Consider the following 24,154-nt stretch of genomic DNA (forward strand, 5'->3'; position numbering starts at 1 on the left):
CAGTGATGACCCAGGAGAGCAGCTTTGAGCAGAGACAAAGGTGAAGGAGAGGCACATGGGCCAGGGTGCTGGGTGTGCCCGTCTTTGTGACCTCACTGAGATTGCTGACCTCTGGCCCTTGGTGTCCCTTCCTGTGGAGGTAGCAGCCCCCAAATCCCTGCCTCCCTTCAGCACTGACTGAGGCGGCCCTGAAGTCTCCCCAGGGCTGAGACTGCTTCTAAATCCTGTTAACTGCACACCCACATGAAAAACAAAAAACAAAATATCAAGTATGCAGACAGGAAAATAAAAATACGTGAATCCTCCCTTATTCAACAGGCATTTAAAAAGTAACAGGAAAATTGTGATAGTCTTTAAACAACCACCAGCTATCACGTCCTCTTGAAATGTTTTAGCTAATCAGGAACATCTTTACCAAGCACTTGTGTGTTCAGGAAATCAGTTGACAGGTCCCAAATAACCTCGGAGCCTGCGACCTGACCCCCACTCATGCACATCACCTCTCCAGAGGAACGTGTCCTGGACACCTTTCAAATGGTGAGGAACAGGAACAAGGGTAGCTTTCCCTCAACACCACAAAACAAGCTCGACCCCGAGGAGCCCGGAGAACAGCGACGTTTGTTTAGATGCTTTCCCACTGTCCTTGTCAGAGCAAACATTCCCATCCCACACCGCCCAGTGTTTAACTCTCCCTGGGATACCAGCAGCCGTCAACCCTCAACAAGCTGGAAACAGAGGCCAAGCTGATAGGAGGCCTCTCTCCATTCCTTACTGAATTCGCTCAGGACACGGATGTTCCCAAACACATATGGCCCTGAGTATTCCACACCTGGGGAACATTCAAACAGCAGACTCTGCAAAGACGTTCCCCTAAAGAGAAACTCAGTTTCTAACTTCCCTTAGGGAAAAACAGGAGACCCAGAACTTTCCAGAAAATCAAGTGTGAGAGGAAGCCACTCACCTCTGGCACTTCCTAAACCTGCCTTCCCGCGGGTGCTCAGGGATGTCCCCGCGACAGCCCCGTCCACCCCGGACGGCAGCAGGTCTCAGGCAGCCAGCACCTGGGCAGCTGGCCAAGCAACCCCAGGGTGAAAACGCCATCCCAGGCACCACTTCCCGGAGCCCCTCAGCAAGAAAAACAGAGGTGGGACAGAACCGAGGGCTGACTCGAGGCTGGGGAGCCACAGACCCGCACAGCTCAATCATCGGACATGCTCTTCTGTGGACAGAGCCCAGGGAGAGGCCAGCAGAGAGACCCTCGTGCCGGCTCCACGGGCCAGCGTCCTCCAGGGCTGCAAGTTTGTGATCACAGCTTCAGAATTTGGTTCCAGAATCTTCCGGAATCAAAGACGCACCAAACTGTGAAGCTGCCAGGACAGCAGGGCCCAGGAGCAGGCTCAGGGGAGGACCACTTAGAAACCCCACACACAGCATACACGTGTGCATGCTTACTCCACACATGCCACCGCTTCACCCAATAGTATACACGCAAACGCATGTATGTACTCCATACACACCCTCAAATACACTCACCAAATATGATGCGTGTACACACTCCACACACACCCTCAAATACATACGACACACATGAACATGCTCACTCCACCCACACCTGCTAAATACACTCAACCACACATGCACAAACGTGACACACGTGCACACTCATTCCGGACGTCACACCCCTCACCAAGTACACAGGTGCACACACCTCCAAGTTCAGAACCTGTAGACTCCACAAGCTTTGGTTTCCCCCACTGTTTCTCTCATCACATGAGATCCACACACAGGTGTCATTTACTGACATCTAACACCCGGGGAGGCCCTTAGACAGAACTGCAGTCACAAGTCGGCTTCATTCAGGCATTCATCACCAGCCTCCTGAAGCCACCTCCTGTCCCCAGGGGGAGCGGGGGCCGAGACCGGAGACGTCTCTGGGCTTACAGATCCCCAGGCTGGCAACCCAGCGAAATGAGGAGGGCTGGGCCACGGCCCTGGAGGGAGACGGGTACTGGCTCAAGTATGCGGAACATGAGTCCTCATTTCCAGACAGTGTCACCTACGACAGCGTCAGGTGAAAGCCAGTGGTTTGGCATTCCTGGGATAGACAGTTCTGGAAATACAAGGGAAGCTTTTTACTCCTCCCCTCTGAACACATGAGGTCCATGGTCCCCTCACATCTAACACTGGGAATCCGAATCGGTGACTCCTTGTCCACCTGAGGACCACCCAAGAGGATCCACACACCTGCTACAACAGCAGCACCGCACCTGGTCTGCAGGGGAGCAAAGCAAATCCCACCTTTATGACTAAAACTGGATTACCCTGACACTGGCAGCCTGCAGTGTGTGTATCGTCAAGCCCCCACGTCTGTGCCACCTGCAAGAGGAACACAAGCCCTTAGTCCCAGGTTCTCAGGACGGCCTGTGAGGTAGATGCTGGCACCTTCCCATCTCCCAGGGGAGAGGAGAGAAGGCCACGGTCAGGGCTTGCATATCAGGAGGGTCGGGATTCAAACCCCATCTGCCTCACAAAGCAGCCCTTACCATTCAAGTGACTTCTATCATCAGCCTTAAATGTACCACAGTTACCAGCAATTCTGAGTGCTGTTCCTTGGGACATCATAAGCAAACATTTTGTTAGAAAGGTTTTGCCAAATCTGCTTTCAAAATCCTATGGTATGAAATGACTAATGAAAATTTGAGCTATGAAATAAAGCACATAGTTAAATGAATCCCAAAATGACTATCGCGAAGGAAGTTTTAACTTGAAGTGAAAAATATCCTCCAAATGACATCAGCCAGAATTATCTTCAATCATTACTGATCCCATATGCTTCAGGAATTATACAGCATCATCTCAGATATGAACTTAAAACCATTAGCTGAATGCACATTTCAGCACAACCAAAGTTCTGCTATAATAAGCAGCACAGGCGTCTCTGGAGAGGATTTTAATTGGGACTACAAACGATGTGCACGATCGTGGTAAGAGGTTTCATGCTGGCTGTTCTCCAAGGTGCGACACAGAGAAACACCACTAACCTCAAAGACACCTGCTGCTTTGTAATGAGATGAGAGACGATGTGGACGGACTACTGTAAATATTCGAAAAGGAGAAACAATGCAAGGAAAGAATCGTATCAGTTACCCTTTACATTCTTAGAAAAAAACGATTTTTCTTTTGGGATGATTTTAAAAGAAAATGACATTTCTGGATTTTTTTTAACTTTTCTTTCTGAGACAGGGTCTTGGCTCTGTCGCCAAGATTGGAGTACAGTGGAGCAATAGCAGCTCACTGTAGCCTTAAGTGATCTTCCCACCTCAGCCTCCAGAGTACCAGGGACCGCAGGCACGCACCACCACACTCAGCTAACTTCTGTTATACAGATGGGGTCTTGCTATGATGTCCAGGCTGGTCTTCAACCCCTTGGCCTCAAGTGATCCTCCTGTCTTGACCTCACAAAGATTTAGCCTAAGCGACCATGTCTTATTGGAAAACAGACATTAGAGCAAATGTATTTCTGTAAGATTTTCTACCTCTTTTCACTGGAGAAAAAGGTAACTTGCCTCCAAGGGTCGGAGACAAAGACGTTACTGCAGACAAGAGCGCTGTGCATCCCGGGAACCGCTACACCACGAGGCACGGCCGTGCACACTGGACGCAGCAGTAACAAACGAGGCTAGCACAGGCCGATGCTGGCCCTCTCCAGAAGCAGGCCTATCCTTCCTCCTCTCCTCAGCCCCCTCTCCCTTCAGGCCTCAGTGGCTGCTGACAGCGGAGAGGCCACAACTAGAGGAGGCTCTCAACTCCACCAGGGACAGGAGTCCCGGACGCTGGGGACTCAACTGCTGTCCTCCGCATCCACCTCCTTCTGGTCCAGCCTTCTCAGGAGCCAGGCGTGGCCACTTTGACCCTCTTTTCCCTTCTGTGGCTCCTACAAAAAACCAGTCAGAGAGCCCAGGCTGCCTTGCACTCCAGGGATACCTGGCACAGGCCCCCTCCATGTCCTTATCCAAGCTCCTGGGGCCAGAAGGGTCTTGCAATATTTCACTTTCCAGTTGACCATCCCCAGCCTGAAATCCAAAGTGCTCTAAAGAGCATTTCCTTCGAGTGTCACGAGGAAGCTCAGAATGTTTCAGGTTTTGGAGCATTTTGGAGTAGGGACTCTCAGCCTTAATTTGAACCTCTTCAAGGAAGCCACACACTGAAGCCCCCGATGTCCACCCTACACAATCCCAGCACACCATCTGAAGTCCTCAACAACAGATTTTCTTTCTTCAAAAATAACCACAAGTCACAAACTCACACGCAATCACAGAAGGGGGTTGTGGACACCCACACAGATGATGAAATTTAACTGTCACATTTTTACCTAGGTAATTTAAAGTCATTCCTCAAAACACACCTGTTTTACTGAGTTGCATTTTAAGGTGAACACACACAAATCATTTCAGGGAAACAAACGTCACTTTGGGCTGCGTGTGGTTTCTTGACTCCCGTGAATAACTCAGCGTTCACCCTCACTTCTGGATAAGGGAGACGATGCAAAGAAAACTGTTAAAACAAAGACATGAAAACAAGTTTAAGAAGGGTTTGAAAGGTTCCTCCTGTCCTTCTGGAGGGGAGACGAGGATGCCTGGAAAGCTCACGGGGGACGGGAGCACAGCCTCCTCGGTGTGTCATGGACGCTGCCTCACCAAGGGGAGAGGATGATGCCTGGAAGGCTCACAGGGGTGGGAGCACAGCCTCCTCAGTGCTTTCTACACTCAGCAGCTTCAGAAATTCCTGCAGAAGCAGAACACATCATGAGAACTGAGACTGGAACACCCCAAAGAAAGGGATGAGGGGTCAAAAAAAGCATTCGATCATTACCAAGGAGCGCGGGCATGAAGCCGCTTCAAAGACCGTGTGAGAAGTCACTCATAGGCGTTTCAGAAAATAAGGGTAGTGCGAGATTGCTCGATCAGCTCAAACAGGCTGCCGTCCCTCAGGCCATGAAGTCCCTGAGATGAGCCTGTCACTGAGCAGAAGTCACTCGCATCTCTGCCAGAGAAAGTACTACAAGCTGACACATAACCTCATGAAACCTAGGCTTCAGCCGGTCAACAGTGAGTCTGACATGGTACATCCCTCCAGATAGTTAAAGACCCCAGGGGTTCATCGGACAACCTCGAAGGGCTGTGTCTGTCCAGCTCCTTTTCCAAGTTCTGGATGATTTTTCCTAATGCACTATAAGCAGCATGTTCCAATAGAGATGTAATTAACTGGATGGGTGTCCTCTTAATTTTGAAATTAGAAACACACTTGGCCAGGCACGGTGGCTCATGCCTGTGATCTCAGTACTTTGGGTGGCTGAGACAGCTGGACTGCTTAAGTCCAGGAGTTCAAGTCCAGCCTGGGCAACATTGCAAAACTCCATCTCTACAAAAAATACAAAACTAAGTCAGGCATGGGGACACATGGAACATGTGCCTGTGGGTCCTGGCTACTCAGGAGACTGAGGCAGGAAGATCACTTGAGCCTGGGAGGTTGAGGCTGTAGTAAGCTGTGCTCACACCACTGCCTGGGCAACAAAAAGGTTTTTTTGCCTGTCTCAAAAAAACCAAAGAGAAAAAGAATTATATACCTGACTAGGCCAAAATAAAAGAGGCCTTCGCTGCCTACATAAAGGGCTTTCAGAATTCACTTCCATCCTTAGGAAAGGGGGCCAACACCAGGCTGTGTCCCTTAAGATGCCCTGTCTCATATGGGAAAAAAAATCAAGAGAAATCAAATAAAGGCCATAAAATACATCAGTTTCAACACTAAAATTTGATAGTATGCTTTAAATTGAAGATGAGTTAAGTCACATTTCCAAACCTCTGAAAGCACGGTTACTGGGAGGGAATGGTTTGCAACACACAAACGCAGCTCTGTAAAATTGCCCAGGCTGGATGAAGGCTCAAACGTCAGTGCAAGGAGAAAGTCTGAACAAACTCTCTCCTGCCCTGCTGCTGTCCTCTTCCAAAACACACTGTTTATCTGTCAGTTTAGAACAAGGCCTAGGGAGGTGGGAGGCAGGCCTGGGAGGGTCACCTAGCATCCAAGCTCCTCATCCACACAACTGCACGAGGCTGAGCTGAGCAGTACACACAAACACAACTAATTCTCCCCAAAAAGAAGACGGAAGGCAGCACACTGCCATGCCAGGCACCCTGCAGATGAGAAGATTGAGGGGAGCCAGAGGTACCTTTAATCTTGCTTGCATGGTGGAGGGAGAGGAATAATGCCACTCACTTGAGTGTTGCACAATTCTTTCTAGCACTGAGTGGCAGAAAACAAAAATTATAGATGCTTCCTCAGATAAATGTTTCTGAAGAACTGAACATAAATTACGTTCAGGAAATAACATTATGAATGCCTCAAGTGCTTCTGTTTTCAATAATCCCAGAGTAATTCTATAAACCCGGGAATCAGTCTCACCCAACTCCAGGATCACAGCCCAGGTGACGTGGGCACACATATCCTGAAGCTCCAATACTCAACTAAAGTGGGGCGAGTGAAAATGATCCTGGGTATAATTTACACGGACACAGGAAGGTGGCTGAGCCCCAAACCCCTAAACCAGGAAGACCAGTGTCCTTCAGGGGCCTCACCTCTGTCCTTTCGCAGCCTCTGGGAACCACCACTCTGCTCTCTACTGACACAAACGCCCCTCCCAAGGTACAACACCAGGAAGATCATCATTCAAAACTGAGGAACGTGGCAGAACAAAGCTGTCAGGAGATTTTAATCACCAACACCACTTGTTACATGACCCAAAGATGATTAAAATCCCAGGCCCTTCAAGACTGAATGCTATCTATACTTAAATGCATTTCATCACCATATTGGGGGGTTATTCCTTTGTTTTGCTGCAAATATATCCAACTGCTGTAAAAGGAAAAGGCAATTTGTTAACGAAGCTTCTTGGAGTGTCTCAACAGGCCTCGAGGTAGGATAAAAGGCAGGACTTCCTGGCAGAAACGCTCAGCTCTGAGGTCAGGTGGAGTTCTTGAGCACCAACCAAGGCAAAATAAGGTCGAAGACCACACCACACTTTCCTCAATCACATCTTCATTCCACCTTTCCTTCTATTTCTCACGACTTCACTGGGAGAAATTGTGCTAAAAGAAAATGGAAACACAGACATACATAGGAGACCCTACAGATGCTGAGAATGGGTGCAGCCATCACAGTCCGAATGTCCTTTCAGGGCCATCTGACCTGGCTGGGATCCAAGTATCCGAGGGCAGGATTGTATGTCAGACCCGTGAAGCCAAGATTACAGCCACTGAACGGCAGTTTTCCATCCCACGGAAACCGGCCTTGCTAGGGGCTTCCTCGGGGACCACCGACCTCAAGCCACCACCCGTCAACTACTTCAACTAACCTACATCATGGCAGAGGCCTCCCTAGGCAGACCAGCCCTGCCCAAGTCCTGCTTCATGGCAAACCCTCCAGACAAACGTCCTTGGCCTCTTCCGGGAGGCTGTGCTCGGAAGGTGCCCTCATTTACTTCTGTGGCTCTGAGACATTTAACTAGAGCCCAACACATTTCTTCCTGTTCACATAGTATTGAGTTAAAAGATTTTTATGAGTAAACTTTCACTGGGAAAAATACCATTTCAGGAGCCCCAGTGACCACAATGAAAATGTTTTTACCTTTCCTTACGTGACATCGGCAACGCCAGGTCCAGGAAACGTTCTGGATCTCAGATAATGGCAAATCCACTCATAGTAAGTCTTGGTCTTGTTTCACAAGCTATCAAATGCTGCCCAGAAGCAGGAAAAATCCCACAACGTGGCAGGGAGGGGCGACCAGCGTGAGTTCTAAGGCCAGACCACCCGGGTCTGCTGACAGCGTGGTGAGGGGCAAACAGTGCAGGGTCTAAGGCCAGACCGCCCGAGTCCCGCTGACAGTGTGGCTTCAGGAGTTTCCTAAACCCTCTGCTCTCCAAGTTTCATGTCAGAAAAATGCAGTGATAACCGTGTCCACCTCGTTTAAATATGTGTATATATACACACACATATATATATACTCCAAACCTACAGCCCTATAAAGGTCATTAATCCTAGTTATCCTCAAGGCATTGAGCGATCAATAATGAGCCATCCCCCTGGCTGCTGACCTGCCTCAGCCCAACCCTCCGGAAACCCCGCATCCGCACCAGCCACACAGGATGAGGCCAGGGAAGGAGCAGGACTGTGTCTTGGGAACTTAAACTCTGGAAGCTGAGTTAAATCAGTGCCGCTCAAATCTTGTCACCAACTATCTTGTTAAATTGGGAGATTCCATCTCTGGGGATCTTGAAGGAACCTGAGGTTCTACATTGAGTGAGATGAGCACTCGTGCTGCAATGAGACGGCAGGGAAAGCAACCGAATCTGGGGTCGCAGCTGCCTGAGGCTTGGGTCCCACCGGGAAAGTGGCACCAGGGCCCTCAGGACTGTGGCGGAGTTCCCAGGAGGCAAGTCCCGGTGCAGAGACTCATGGACCCAAAGATTGCTCCAGGGCCAGGAGGGGCTGCTGCGCTGACAGCCACGAGGCAGGCAGCCTTCGAGCTCCTCCAGCTGCCATCCTGCAGGCAGGGAGGACAGAGCCCAGACCACCCTGGGGCTCCCCCCAGCCTGCCAGGCTGGTACTCTTACTCCAGCCACTGACAAGAGTCCCCATGTTGCAAGCTAGGTTGAAACAGTGCCTCAGGCCTCGGGGCACATGCACCCCCCTGCAGGGCTGGGATGGCTATTCCCACACATCCCCAACTCACAGCAAAACTTAAAAATGAAAGTTGGAAGATACAGCCAGGAAACCAATACTCAAGAAGCAACTCCAGGGTGACTCTTCCTAGAGCTATTGCTATTGAACATCTTTAAAAACATTTCCAGGGTGACTTCCTAGAGCAATTGCTGTTGAAAATCTTTAAAATTCTTCATTTCAAAATTAGCTTTTATTACACTGTCTTCCCTATTCTACCAAGACTCTAGAAAACAAAACCATTACAATTTCCAATTCTATCTTATAGCAAGTTAGAAATACACGTTTCCTCAAAGGATTCTACATGTTTCCTTGGCAATATCCTTTCCACGCCCCGTACTACTGCCCACAACAGAGAAGGCTTTTCCAACTCAACCCAACCCAACCCAACCCAACCCAACCCAACCCAACCCAAGGGCCCTGAGACAGGCCCCTAACGAATTGTCTACAAACTCTTGAAACAGGCTTGCCCTGACAAATCATCTGCAAACTCCATCTTCCATTAAAAACAGTACTGAAAATGAACATATTACCACTTTTTAAAAATTACTGTAAAGTGGACAGTGTTCAGTTCTGTGAATTTCGGCACAATATTCCCATAATCATCATCACACAAGCAGAACAGTCCAACAGCCCCAAACCCACTCACGGGGCCTCATAAGCATACCCTCCCATTCTCAGCAACCACCCTTTCCGTGTCCTCCCATGACTCGGGTCTATCTTTTGCGAGCGTTGTGGCAAAACACTCGCAAAATCACAATTTCCTGGGCATCGTGCTTGGAGGTGCACCCAGGGTGTCCTGTGATCAACAGCCAGGCCTCGGGGCTGCTGGGTATTTATTATTCCACATATGGCTGTGGCACATTGTAACCTGTTTTGGACAACCATAGACAGCGCTATTAACATCTGGGCACAGTTTTTCTTAAACATCAGATTCTGTTTCTCTAGGGTAAATACCCAGGATTGGGGTCACTGGGACCCACGTTTGTGTGAGTTCAGTTTTGTAAGAAACCGCCAAGCTGTCTGCACCATGCTGAACCCCAGCATCGCACAGGAGTCCCGACTGCCGGTCCTCACCAGCACCTGGGGCTGTTGGAAGACCTTAGTCAGGCGGCTCCAGCAGGGGTGTGAACAAATTCACTGCGGCTTCGGTGCACATCTCGGTGCAACCAGTCATGCTGAAGATCATTTCAGATGCTTTCGGGCCATGCTGAACCCCAGCATCGCACAGGAGTCCCGACTGCCGGTCCTCACCAGCACCTGGGGCTGTCGGAAGACCTTAGTCAGGCGGCTCCAGCAGGGGTGTGAACAAATTCACTGCGGCTTCGGTGCACATCTCGGTGCAACCAGTCATGCTGAAGGTCATTTCAGATGCTTTCGGGCCATCCTCCCGTCCTTCTCAGCGAAGCATCTGTTCAGGTCTCTTCCGCTTTTAAGTCAGGTGGTTTGTTCTCTGTCATGAGCCGTGGGAGTCCTGTGCATTCTGGATACGAGTCCTTTGCCGGCTGCATGGTTCGTAGACATCTTCTCCCCATCTATCGAAAATGTGTCTCTTCAATTCCCTAGGGGTGTCTTTTATATTAGAAGTTTAATTTTGATGAGTCTTACCTACTTGTTTTCTTCCTTGATTATGGATCATGGTATGGCTAAGAGCTCTCACCCTAGGTCTCCACAATTTCCCTTTCTTTTGTAGTTTGGTATTTTACATTCAGGCCTATGGTCCACCTTAATTTTCATACAGGAATTTCTCCCTGTTTTCACTCTTTTGCATACAGCTGTCCCATAATTCCAGCACCATTTGTTGAAAAGACTCAAATTCCACTGAACTGCTTTTGTGTCTTTGGATCTGTTCTGGACTCCACTCTGTCAGCTGACCCGTGTGTCCATCCTGAGCATAATTTATGACTTTAGTGGCTGTCTCTGTGAAAAAAAGTAACTCTGTCTGGAAGCAAAAACTACATTAGAAGTGCTCTAAATAAGATTCTTCCTGTTGTCAGGAGAGCAAAGCCACTGCCCTAAGCAGAGGTGAGGCCTCAACAGCTCCCAGGCACAACCTTAACACACAATGGGGAAGGGAATTCATTTCAAGGGCCACAACGTGAGACCAGCATAGCCATGAAAACTGCAATAATTTCACAACAGAATGAAATTCATAAAGAATTGCTGAGAAGCGTGTGATAAGTTACATAAATCACTGTTCCTTAAATTCTGACGGTTGACTAGAACAGAAATAGCTTCACGGTACAGTTCAAACAGAAAAAGCTAGGTAGGGGTGGTTTCCACACCACACAGGGCCTGCAGGAAAGGGACACTCTTCCTCTAAATGGGAGATCCCGGGAGTGATGTGATAAACCATGGTGAGAGGCAAGGAATTGTGCAAGCCGGACTCGCGGCCTTGGCCCCACCACGGAGCCTGTGTCCATGAACGACGAGGCTCAAATGTCAGGCTGGGGCAACCGAGGCAGTTATCAGGGGACAAGAAAACGAGCGCACGGTGGAGGCAAAGGTCTGATATCACGCGGCAACTTCGAGTCCAGTGGGACAAACTGACTCAAAATACAGGTTTCAAACATCACCACAGAGAGCTATTCCTCGGCTCTGGAAAGGCTAAGTGACTAATGCCCACACTGAGCATCTGCTCCCAGAGACGACCCTGGTGACCTAAGGGCCAGCTGCTCCGAACCCGCCCCGAACCTCAGTGAGGAACTTTGTTGGTATCTTACAGCACATTGACATGTTCCCTTAAAATCTGGTATTTCATCAACAATGCAGGCGCCAGCTTTGACTCATACACATTTCGATTAAACAAGATAATTTACACCCTGACCGTGCCAGGTAAGAGGTTTACTACAATCTTTAAACAGAGCCAGAGGCTACAGTCTGCTCCTACACAACACCATGTCTCTACAAGTTCGATGAGTTTTTACTTTCCATGTCTTCACTTGCCTAGTGCTAGAAAGCAGATTAAAAACAGAAGGAACCCAGAAACACTATTGAATGAGACTCAAATATCTTGCAGTCATCATCGAGATGAGATGTTTATTAAACAGAAATGTTCTCCCCTGTAGAAAGCAGCACATATCAACACGCACCGATAACTGTCGCCAGCATTCCAGATCATCTTCCCTTCCATGGCCACAGTGCAGGGCAATGGACCACGCACACCTGCAGACCCACGGAAAGCGGGGTGACACGGCCGATTCTTGTAGCGAGCAGGCCAGGGTGCACTCAAAGAGCATCTCTTTCCAGAGGTCTGCCATGGAAAGTTACACATTTATTCCACGAGTTAATGGCACTGCACCGAACATTTCTGTAAGAGTCTCTAAGCAAGTATTTCCTTCTGCCTACAATGGCCCGACACAAACTGAAAAAGCTCTTGGAACTGCCAAAGACTTCAGTATCCCCTTAACTATTGTCATGCACATCCATGTGAAGAGACCACCAAACAGGCTTTGTGAGCGCAACATGGCTGTTCATTTCACCAGGGTGCAGGCGGGCTGAGTCCAAAGAGTCAGCGAAAGGAGCTAAGTGTGGGGCCGTTTTATAGGATTTGGTTAGGTAAAGGAATATTAGTCAAAGGGGGCTTGTTCTCTGGCGGGCAGGAGTGGGGGTCACAAGGTGCTCAGTGGGGGAGCTTTTTGAGCCAGGATGATCCTGGAAAAGGAATTTCACACACACAAAAAATCATCGCTTAAGGCAAGGACTGGCCATTTTGACTTATTTCTGGTAGAATGTTATCAGTTAAGTCCAGGCAGGGCATTTGCACTTTTGTGATTCTTCAGTTACTTCAGGCCATCTGGGCGTATATACGTGCAAGTCACAGGGGACGCGATGGCTTGGCTTGGGCTCAGACGCCTGACAACTATAGTCTTTACTTTTAAGGTGTGGGGTAAGATCATATAATCCCCAACTAGGCTCCTGATGCTGTGTGTGGCATCCAGCAACAGCACGTTCCATTCCTGGATTACATTTGACTCAAGAGTCCACAGTGAGAACGATTTCTGGTGAATGAAACACCAGGCAGGAGGGTGATTCCGCTGGGCAGCTCTTCACACACAGCCCAGGAGCTGAGGGGAGAGGAACAGGCCCACGCGCGTCCACCGTGCTCACGCCCCCTTCGACTACCCCCCACTCCTAGAGGCCCGGACCCAAGGGAAATCTGACCTGAAAATGGGCAAACCCTCACTTTGGCAGAGAGACAGGGACTCGGGGCCACAACTTGACCTCAGAGCAACACAAGTGCAGACACAGCACCCCAGGACACCCTCCCCACCCAAATTCAAGGAGGAAAACCAACGCCCCGCCCCCTTGCGGAAACCCCCGGCTGCTGGAGCAGACGCCTGCCGGCGTGTGCAGCCTCTCCCGTCCCACGTTCCTGGCTCAACACCTGTGCCTCAGCCCTGGCACTGCTCGCCACACCCACAGGTGTGCCAGGAGGGGCAGGTCCTAAGGTCTCCACTGCACCAAAGTCTGCAAGGCAAAGGGGCCGCTCCCTCCAGCAGGAGTCCAGAAGCACACACTGCACCAGCGTCAAGGCGTGAGAATTCTCCCCTCGGTCTCCGAGTCTCCAGTCTGTTGCCCGCCACGGTTTTCTGCCAACGGCGAGGCCCAAGCTGGGCGGCACATTTGGTTCTCACCATTTCCCTTGTCAAATCAATACTGCAAACATATCCAATTCATCCTGTCACTAAAAATGAAATAATCCGCCATCTCCATCACAGATGATGCAATCAGGTTTTCATTACCGGGTTTTTGTTTTGTTTAGTTTTTTGGTTTTTTTCTATTTTGAGATGGAGTTTCTGCTCTGTCGCCCAGGGTGGAGTGCAGTGGTGCGATCTTGGCTCCCTGCAACCTCTGCCTCCCGGGTACAAGTGATTCTCCTGCCTCAGCCTCCCAAGTAGCTGGGATTACAGGTGCCTGCCACCATGCCCGGCTAATTTTCATCTTTTCAGTACAGACGGGGTTTCACCATGTTCACCAGTCTGGTCTCGAACTCCTAACCTCAGGGGATCCACCTGCCTCCTTCTCTCAAAGTGCTGGAATTACAGGCATAAGCCACCACTCCCGACCATTACTGGTGTAATTTCTAAGCCACTCTCTCACACCCACTCCCTTTTTTTTTTTTTTTTTTTAAGAACCAGCTTTATGCCTATATTTTTTCCAAGAGAACCAGTTACCCCATTTCAAGTACAAATAAGACACGGTGTTTAAAAACCAAAAATGCCCATTTGCACAGAAGTCTCCAAATACCCAGTCGATTTAAGCCTTGAGAATAAGATCAAGCTGTTGGCTGAATACAACTTCCCTTTCCATCTGTCTGCCTGTGAGTTAGACACAAGGATGAAGCCACGAGCTAGGGACATAAAGGCAGGAACCAAGGTAGCGGAGACTCCAAATAAAAGCTGGAAGACCAACACAAATGCACCACACCCTGTACACCCTCCTCTCCTTCCTTTTCAGAATTTCCAGAGGATGAAACAGGGACCTTCTCAGACGTCCCACGATGCAGGCGGCCAGAGGGGAAGGCGGCGGCAGCCTGAATGAGGCGACCGGGAAATCACTTTCCACAAACAGAAATTCTCCATGTGCTTTACATCCTCTGTCTCTGAAGAACTATGCCAGGCTAACAGTCGCTAGAAAACCGCATTCAAGTGTCATTTCCCATTTCAAGCAAAGAAAACAGTGGTGGGGCATGAGGGAAAAACATAGCCATGTGTTCTGGGCTATTAAATAAGGTTTTTTCTGTTATAAACGTATAATTTTACATTCTCAGATTTCTGTATAATTGATATGCTTCCTAATTAGCAGACATAGTAATAAAAAGTGAATTCCAAGTGTAAGATCGGAGGAACCGTTCACATGGCTTCAGGTTCTGCTACTGTGTTTCAACTTAAGAAAATGGTTCTGTGTGTTGGTAACAAGGCCTGAGAGTCTGTGTGAGAGTCTGTGTGGCTGTAATCAGGGTTCGTGTTGGCTCCCTAGCAGAGGATGTTACACTGTTACATTATCTTCTACAAAAAATCCTGAAAAAATGAAGGCTGAATAGACATACACACCCACCCAAAATAATCCAAATGTCCACCGATATGAAAAACAGATGAATTACGGCTTCCATCGTGGAATATTCTTCAGCAGTGAAAACAAACTATAGCCACAGGTGCCAACTAGGATAAAGACAACCTTTTAAACACGCTTAAAGTGAACTGACTAGGCAGAATTCCTTGATTACAGGCATCTGCTCCAAAAGGGTACTGTTATTAATCCTGTGATGTAGAATGATAGTTAGCAACCCTGTTTCGGGGCACATCTAGAAAAAAGCAAAATAATGACTACACAATTTTAAATTCTTTGTAAATTATAACTATTACTATGAAAATTCTAAAAATGTGAAAATCTTCCCAACTGTTATTGGACACGCTTCAAAATAAATACCCTGGCATTGCTTGCCACACCCACAGTTGTGCCAAAATAAATGAAAATATAGCCCAAGGTAGTAGAACTGAAACCTGAAGATGTACGAGCCGTCCCTGTCTCGCTATCTATACATCGGGTAGAAATTTAAGAGCAGGTAGTGACACTGCAATGCAAGGCTCAAACCAACTGGGTATTTGGAAACTTCTATGCAAAGTGGCATTTTCGGTTTTTAAACACGGTGTTATTTGTACTTCAAACAGGTAACTGTTTGGTTCCCTTGGAAAAAATATAGCCATAAACCTGGTTTTTTTAAAAAAAATACGGGAGTGGGTATGAGAGAGAGTAGCTTAGAAATTTTAAAAGTATCAGCAGGGAGCAGTGGCTCATGCCTGTCATCCCAGCACTTTGAGAGGTAGGCCCAAGGGGCCTTTGAGGACACCGGTCTCCTCTGCTGCCTGCCTGCTGGACTGACCCCCCAGGACATTCACTGGGTTTCCACCCCTGTCTCATTCAACATCCCAAGGGTGGTCTTCATCCTCGTCTGGGGCTCAGCTCTGCCCCAATTTCCTAAATCTCTGCCTTCAGAGCCTGAAAACACCCACGCCCAGGGTCACCCTAAGTCCACGTTTACCCCAGAGAGTCCCAATTTTATGTTTTCCAGGCATCGCCTTAGTGATAATTTATCCTGTAAATTCCAACTTGCCTTCACACCTCACCCCTGCTGTCTCCCAGCAGAACCCACTCAGATGCACATGCCCCAGACCCACACCCAGGTCTGTACATGCTGCCCTGCTCTACCCATGTGGGGACCACCTCTCTTTCTTGAGGAATCAGCTGGCGATCATCTCCTTGTGGAGGGCTGCCCTGACTTCCAACTCTCTCCAGCAAAGGCAGAAGCCATCCTCGGTACTTCCCCAAAACTCAGGCCAAGTATGAAGATGGCGCAGATGCTAGCTGTGCCTGGGATGCCATGGGCAGGGTCCCCAGATGCTCTGCACATGGCCCGGGGCACCCCCTGAACACAGCAAGTGCTGAAGAAACAAAACTGACGTGCACTGACCTCTGATAGGGCCTCCTTCACCATCCACATCTGTCTCCCCTCTGGACAGTAAAATCCACAGGACACAGAGGGCTTGTCTCACTCATCTTCAAACTCCCAGGGTCACCCTGGTAGGTAAAGGGGACTCAAATGTCTTCTGAAGGAAGCGACTGGTTAGCTGCCAAGTTAAAGGGCCTCTGAAATTCAGAGCTCTGCATAGCAGTCCAGCACACTTTATTATGAATGACTCCAACCACAGCAGAAGTGGCCGTGGAACCAGTGCTAACCAATTCAGGGTTTGTTCACTGTTTCTCAGTTCATTATCACAACGCATTCTCACAGAGCAGCTGCGCACAGATCCTCAGACATCTACACAGAGTGGGACGATGGCGCCAAGTCACGTCAACGTCCTGTTGCAGACTGGGAGACAGCAGTCAGACACGGACCCAGGTAGAGCACAGACCTCGCGTTAAATCGGCTCCGTGTAAACAGCACTCCCTGCCAGGCCCTTTCCTATCTGCACAGCTTCTACAAATTCAACTCTCGCACCTGACACCTAAGAATACTGCACACCCCCATGTGAATCCCCTACTCACCTCCCAAAATGACCCGGCATGGCCGAGTACAAAAACTTTCAACATAAGGGAACTGGAGGGCATGTGGGGCTTTCTCGAGTCCCTGCTGCCTCCTGATGGGAGGGCCCAATGCTTCACACTCCTAGTGAAGGGCGGGTCTCTTCGGCCCCCAGGCTTTGACCTGGAGCTTAAATCAGCATTAACTAATTTCACCTTCCAGGACCAACTTCAAAGGCCTGCAAAGCCAGAGAAGGGAGAGGAGATGGAACACGCCCTCACCTCAGATCTGCTGCAAGCACACACTTCTCAGATGCGTCCCAAGGTGCACAGCGTGTCCGATGCCTGTTTCACATCCACCGACCTGCAGGTCTTCTATGTGGCATCAGCCTCCTGGGCACTGGGAACAAGAGGTATAATGGCAAGTCCCTTCTGCAGCAAAGCTGAGGCAAAGGGACCCAACACATTGGAACTGACCTTTTTCTGACAGTATCAAAACAGAAGGAAAATACTGTACAGTCAACTCCCCCTCACGCAGGTTTATTTACCTGTGACTCAGAGGCCATGACAGAGAACTTCAGGTTCTTACCGATTCCTATTTTCCCCATCCAGGAAGCCTTTGTTTTTAATATCGTACGAACTTGCCATTTTGTAGGCCAAAAACAGCAAATATTGGCAGTTTCCTACAGTTCAACTGAATAAAATATGATCATGGCCTTTTGTGAAACCATGAAGAAAAGGTGGATATCTCAATATGTGTTTCCAGACTGGCTTTGTTCCTGAAGCGGTAACTCTGTTCACTCAGGATATTAGACACTGAAGAATAAACATCAATATCCCACCAAGAAAACCAAAGGAATGAAATAATTTTGCATCCACCTTGGAACCTTTTTAGGACAAGGCAGGACACAAACTTCTAAAAAGCTGCAATTGTCCCTCTGTATACACAGGGACATGGATTCCAGAACACGCCCCGAGTTTACCCAAATCTACGTATCCACAGGACCCCACGGCCACCCTATGGAACCACATGTAGGAAACGTCGGCCCTCCACAAAGCCAGGTTTTTTCAGTAAGGGTTTGGTTGGAAAAAAAATTAACATAAGTGATCCTTCGAAGCTCAAAACCCATGTTGTTCAGGGTCAGCTGCATTTATTACTTGTGTCATATCTGAGGCCTGAAAGCCATCATTCTCGATACCTTAATGTGACGGTTAACAAACTAACTGTTCCGATTAGAAAGAGGAAAAAGCTTATTTTTAAGCTGACAATGAGAGTGGATGCGGCTACGGTGAACGGAGAACAGACCTAAGCAAGCACCAAGGCTGGGGTGACTGCCTGTGCTCAGACCCACCAGGGCCTGTTCTTCCATCTCCCTCTGCTGAAAGGGATAACCTCCTTCTCCCCCACGACTAAAGGGCCTTTTTAAAATATTCACACGAGAAGTGCTATGAAAAGCTGAAAGGTCACAGATAACATTTTTAAAAATAAACATTAACGTAAGCATTTAATTTTCATATAAGGAGTAAGGAAAGGATCCAGTTTCAGCTTTCTACTTATGGCTAGCCAATTTTCCCAGCACCATTTATTAAATAGGGAATCCTTTCCCCATTTCTTGTTTCTCTCAGGTTTGTCAAAGATCAGATGGCTGTAGATGTGTGGTATTATTTCTGAGGACTCTGTTCTGTTCCATTGGTCTATATCTCTGTTTTGGTACCAGTACCATGCTGTTTTGGTTACTGTAGCCTTGTAGTAGAGTTTGAAGTCAGGTAGCGTGATGCCTCCAGCTTTGTTCTTTTGACTTAGGATTGTCTTGGAGATGCGGGCTCTTTTTTGGTTCCACATGAACTTTAAAGCAGTTTTTTCATACGAAAATTAATTCAAGATGGATTAGAGACTTAAATGTTAGACCTAGTACCATAAAAATCCTAGAGGAAAACCTAGGTAGTACCATTCAGGACATAGGCATGGGCAAAGATTTCATGTCTAAAACACCAAAAGCAACGGCAGCAAAAGCCAAAATTGACAAATGGGATCTCATTAAACTAAAGAGCTTCTGCACAGCAAAAGAAACTACCATCAGAGTGAACAGGCAACCTACAGAATGGGAGAAAATTTTTGCAATCTACTCATCTGACAAAGGGCTAATATCCAGAACCTACAAAGAACTCAAACAAATTTACAAGAAAAAAACAAACAACCCCATCAAAAAGTGGGCAAAGGATATGAACAGACATTTCTCAAAAGAAGACATTCATACAGCCAACAGACACATGAAAAAATGCTCATCATCACTGGCCATCAGAGAAATGCAAATCAAAACCACAATGAGATACCATCTCACACCAGTTAGAATGGCGATCATTAAAAAGTCAGGAAACAACAGGTGCTGGAGAGGATGTGGAGAAATAGGAACACTTTTATACTGTTGGTGGGATTGTAAACCAGTTCAACCATTATGGAAAACAGTATGGCGATTCCTCAAGGATCTAGAACTAGATGTACCATATGACCCAGCCATCCCATTACTGGGTATATACCCAAAGGATTATAAATTATGCTGCTATAAAGACACATGCACACGTATGTTTATTGCGGCACTATTCACAATAGCAAAGACTTGGAATCAACCCAAATGTCCATCAGTGACAGACTGGATTAAGAAAATGTGGCACATATACACCATGGAATACTATGCAGCCATCAAAAAGGATGAGTTTGTGTCCTTTGTAGGGACATGGATGCAGCTGGAAACCATCCTTCTTAGCAAACTATCACAAGAAGAGAAAACCAAACACCGCATGTTCTCACTCATAGGTGGGAACTGAACAATGAGATCACTTGGACTCGGGAAGGGGAACATCACACACCGGGGCCTATCATGGGGAGGGGGGAGGGGGGAGGGATTGCATTGGGAGTTATACCCGATGTAAATGACGAGTTGATGGGTGCTGACGAGTTGATGGGTGCAGCACACCAACAAGGCACAAGTATACATATGTAACAAACCTGCACGTTATGCACATGTACCTTAGAACTTAAAGTATAATAATAATAAATTAAAAAAAAAAAAAACCGTAAGCATTTAACAAGCCCATTACGATTTAAAGGAAAAAAAAAAACGGTATTAAGTTCCTGGGTGCAGGGGCTCATGGCCGTAATCCCAGCACTTTGGGTGGCCGAGGTGGGCGCATCACCTGAGGTCAAGAGTTTAAGACCAGCCTGGCCAACATGGTGAAACCCCTTCTCTAACGAAAATACGAAAATTAGCCAGGCATGGTGGCGGAAGCCTGTAGCCCCAGTTACTTGGGAGGCTGAGGGAGGAGAATCACTTGAACCCGGGAGGGAGAGTTTGCAATGAGCCAAGATCGTGCCATTGCACGTCAGCCTGGGCGTTGAGTGTGAAACTCCATCCCAAAAAGAAAAAAAAATATAAAGTTTTCCTTCCAATGAACCTATCATTCAGCCACCGAGGTATCCTATAGCTACTTATTCAGCCCTGAGATACACCACAGGCGATATAGGCGAACAGGACACAGTTCTTCCCTGAAAGAAGGCTGCACCCTCAACAGAAGGGAGGCACATACTCCGAATGGAATCGGCATAGGAAACAGATGCTGCTGCAGGTTGAACTGGCTGCACAGAGCACCCACTCAGGTGTCTGAGAAACAAGGAGCCGCTGGTGCCATCACCTTCCATACCTGAGCTGGGACAGTGGGGAGCCTCTCATCACCAGGGACAAAGAGCCCCAGAACCACACAACGAGCTTACAAACTCACCAAGGCGATGACTGAGCAATGTGTGTGGAGTGATGCGAACACGCAGATGTCAGGGCCACGCGCGGCATTGGTTTTGTGCATCAACCTGAGCATGCCCGGGGTGCCCAGATGGCTGGTTCTGCATTATTTCTGTGTGAGATGCATGTTTGTCTCTGGACTGAGTGGAGACCCATCCTCGCCGGTGTGGGGGGCACCACCCTATCCCCCCAGGGCCCGAGTAAAACAGCAAGGCGGGGAAAACTGGGTTCACTCCACCTCTCTGGCTGATGGGCCAGTGACATCTGTCTTCTGCAGCCCGTGCTCCTGGGTCTCAGCTCCTCAGACCCTGGTCGGATCTGCAACCTCCGCTTCTCAAGTCTTCAAGCCACACCCTCTCAGGACTATAGCTTGCAGGCTGTGGGTCCTGGGGCTTCTTGGACTCTGTAGCCCCTGCAGCAGGCCTCGCCCTGGAGACACACGCACACCTGGCTGGCTGTCTCTCTGGAAGCCCTGACTAAAAGTCGCCCCTAAAAGTGGTCTTCAGGGTTTCTTTCTAGCCCTAAGATCCCAGCGCCCCTCCTACAATTCTAGGCGGAAAGGTGAACGGAGACCAATGGACAGAGGTGTGTGCGAGGACACGCCAGGCAGCAGCACTGGGCAGGAGGGCACTAACGCTCACTAAGCAAAGAATCAAGGCTGCTTGCCACAAAAATGAGAGCAGTAAAGATTTCTTCAAACAGAAATGAGTTTGTTTCATGATTTGCTCTTAATACATAAGAAAGCATAAAAGTAGGCCTATTAACAATTACGTAAGTCTTTACAGGCCCTTGAACTATTTCTGTCCCTTTGTGTTTTTATAGAAAATAAGCCTGAGGTTAAAGAGAATAACGTCACTGGCCACAGCTGGGGCCACGCGAGGACACAGCTTATACCCCTGAGGTCCCTGGGTGCCCCATATCCTTCCCTTGCTATTTATGGAAATATGGGAGAAACCAGGAGGTCTGAGCGTGGACATGGCCGTGCTCCCAGGGGCCGAGGAAAGCACCCATCTGTCCAGTCTTCCCTCCACCCCGCGGTTTCCTCTTACTCAGACTCTTGGGCTGACGTGGCTCATGCACTCAGCAGCGCCATCATTAAACGTTTAGCTTTGCATCACGAGGGCCTCCTCTGGCCTCCTCTGACCACTCCTCAACCTGCAGTCAGCACTAGTCTGCAGGACACGCGTGGACAAAGTTGATGGATCACGGCCCCCAACGAGGAAGGTGCCAGGCAAGGAGTCGGAGAGCCGGGGATGGAGCAGCCCTCACCCAGGGAGGCGAAGGCCAACAGCGGCCACCACCGAGGGCCTCCCTTCCCACCCTGAGGGCAGCTCACCCAGGGAAGCGAAGGCCGACACCGGCCACCACTGATGGCCTCGAGGGCTCTCCCCACCCAGAAGGCAGCTGCGATCACATTTCCCATAGCACCAAGAGACCCCTGTATTGAGCACAAACCTTTCCAACCTTCGAATCAATAAGGAATCACAACACAGACATTCCCTCAATCCAAATGGCCAGCCCACAAAACAGACACGCAATTATACACATTTCTTGTGGGAAAATCAGTCAGTCCCTGGGGCCTCGCGCCAGGGGTGGGGGAGCATCATGGGGAGACGCCCCAGCCCCAGCCTGGTTCCTCCCTCTACAGCTCCTTTTCCCTCCTCTTCCCCCCACCCCTTCCCACCCCCTCCTAGCCTCAGAGGCTCCTTCCTCAAATTCTTTCCCCTTGATGAAGTCATTCATGCCCAAAATACAAGGCAAAGTCATGGGGGCTCAAGAGAAAATCCATACCGTGGCTCGCGTTTTAGATTCTCTTAAGTTTGAGAATAACCAAGCAAGAATCTTTGGCATGTGAATGTGGTCTGAAGGCATCTGAGCACAATGCCCGGCACTGGCCCGGAGTGGATCATGGGTGTCTCGGACATCTTCGCAACTCTACACCAATTATTTTGAAACACACCAGCAGAATAGAACCATGTGAATAGCTGCTTCTTAGTTAAAAGTAGGAAGAGACTCCAAAAGCTGCCCTCAAGGAACATCCTTCCCACCAGGAGTTTTCTGCATCGGGCCCTTCAGGCACAGGCAAGGCCCCCGGGCCCAACTCCCTCATCCCTGCGTCACAAAGCAGCAAAGACGGTGGGGAATAAAGCAAATGAAGGAGTCAGTCCCGCCCAAAACGGGCTCCAGAAGCCACAGCCACTCTCCCAGTGTGGGAGCCAAGTTCAGAGACCTGGAAACACCAGCGTTCCCAGGGAGGAGGGCAGAACAATGCCATTTCCCTCTAGTTTAGGGAGACACCACCCCACGTCCTCTAGCCTTGATAGAAGAGAGACTTCACACAAATGATTTCAATGACTCCACCACACACAGAAAGTGGGCTAGGGGCTAACACACCCATATAAATGCCTGGCAAAAACACATTAAATGAACACACAGATAAGCAAGGTTCTCCTGTTATCCACCAAATATTCAGAAACAAATCCAGTAAGCAATCTCTTTGCAATCAAAAGACCAATTCAGAGGTGCAGATTAAAAATAAACATACAACTGAACCCTTAATACACCAAGAACCAATTTCCACGGAAGTGTTATCACATCACCACCTCCCAGCTGAAGGAAGCAGCACTGGCCACTGACCAGCTGTCCACTCATGGGTCAGTGAACGAAAGACAGTGCTGTCCAGGACAACGATGAGATGTTAACCTGAAAAGGGCAAAATTGCAGAGGCTGGAGGTACCTCCCAGGTAACCTGGCCCCCTCAGTGGACAGAGGACCCCCGTGGGGCCACAGAGCCCAGAGCTCCAGTGTGTTCGGGGAAAGCACTCAACTGCAAACCTGATGACGTCCGAATGCCTTCTGCCCTTCTGCGTCTCTGCCCCACTAACAGGGAATCCGTGAATGCTAAGGAAATGTAACTCATTTTACAATATATGTAGATTTTTAGCAAATTAAAGATAAACAGTGACAAACTTTGAGAATTAACCAAAATATAGTTCAGTGAATGCCCAAACTCATAGCTAGTCTCCAAGAGGTGATAAGCTGTGTGTGGTGGTTAACGCCTGTAAATCCCAGCAGTTGGGGAGGCTGAGGCAGGAGAATCACTTGAGCCTAGAAGGTTGGGGTTGCAGAGAGCTGTCATTGTACTACTGCACCCAGCCTGAGAAACCGAGTGAGACTGTCAAAAACAAACAAACAAAAACAAATTAAAGGAGTTCAAATGAACTCGCCCATACCCTTTAAATTTTCATTTGGGTACATGGGGTGATCTAGTTCCTTTTTCCCTTGCAATACATGAATAATCTAATAATTAAATATAATCTAACAATTATATGGGAAAATTTAATTATTTTCCCATTTCATTATTCCCTATCTCAGGGAAAAAGTTAAAAGTATTCCCTATTTCAGGGAAAAAGCTAAAAATCATTTTAAACCTTCCTTCCACAAAACAGTATACTCAGTCATCGCTATCTGCTTTATCATGTGGAATTCAGCTTCACATGCTTACAATGCAGTTTTTGTTAAACAGCGTTTCTGTAGACAGGCAAGAGAAAGAAACACTT

The 24,154-nt window shown here is 48.5% G+C and overlaps 1 protein-coding gene across 7 annotated transcripts in view; it reads right to left on the bottom strand.

The window, feature by feature from the left end:
* LOC139361667 (disco-interacting protein 2 homolog C-like) overlaps nucleotides 1-24,154 on the bottom strand; it is a 173,194-nt gene that overhangs the window by 119,832 nt on the left and 29,208 nt on the right. For 2 of the 7 annotated variants that reach the window (XM_071090462.1, XM_071090448.1), the window contains exon 2: nucleotides 17,083-17,200. The exons of 3 other annotated variants lie outside the window; for them this stretch is intronic. The gene's annotated coding sequence lies outside the window, so the exon portion shown is untranslated. Of the gene's footprint in view, nucleotides 1-16,249; nucleotides 16,578-17,082; nucleotides 17,201-24,154 lie in introns of those variants that run through there. 2 more of the 7 variants (XM_071090449.1, XM_071090446.1) reach the window with 2 other exon arrangements.

Source organism: Macaca nemestrina, unplaced genomic scaffold (genome assembly GCF_043159975.1).
Source record: "Macaca nemestrina isolate mMacNem1 unplaced genomic scaffold, mMacNem.hap1 Scaffold_93, whole genome shotgun sequence".
Lineage (NCBI taxonomy): Eukaryota > Metazoa > Chordata > Mammalia > Primates > Cercopithecidae > Macaca > Macaca nemestrina.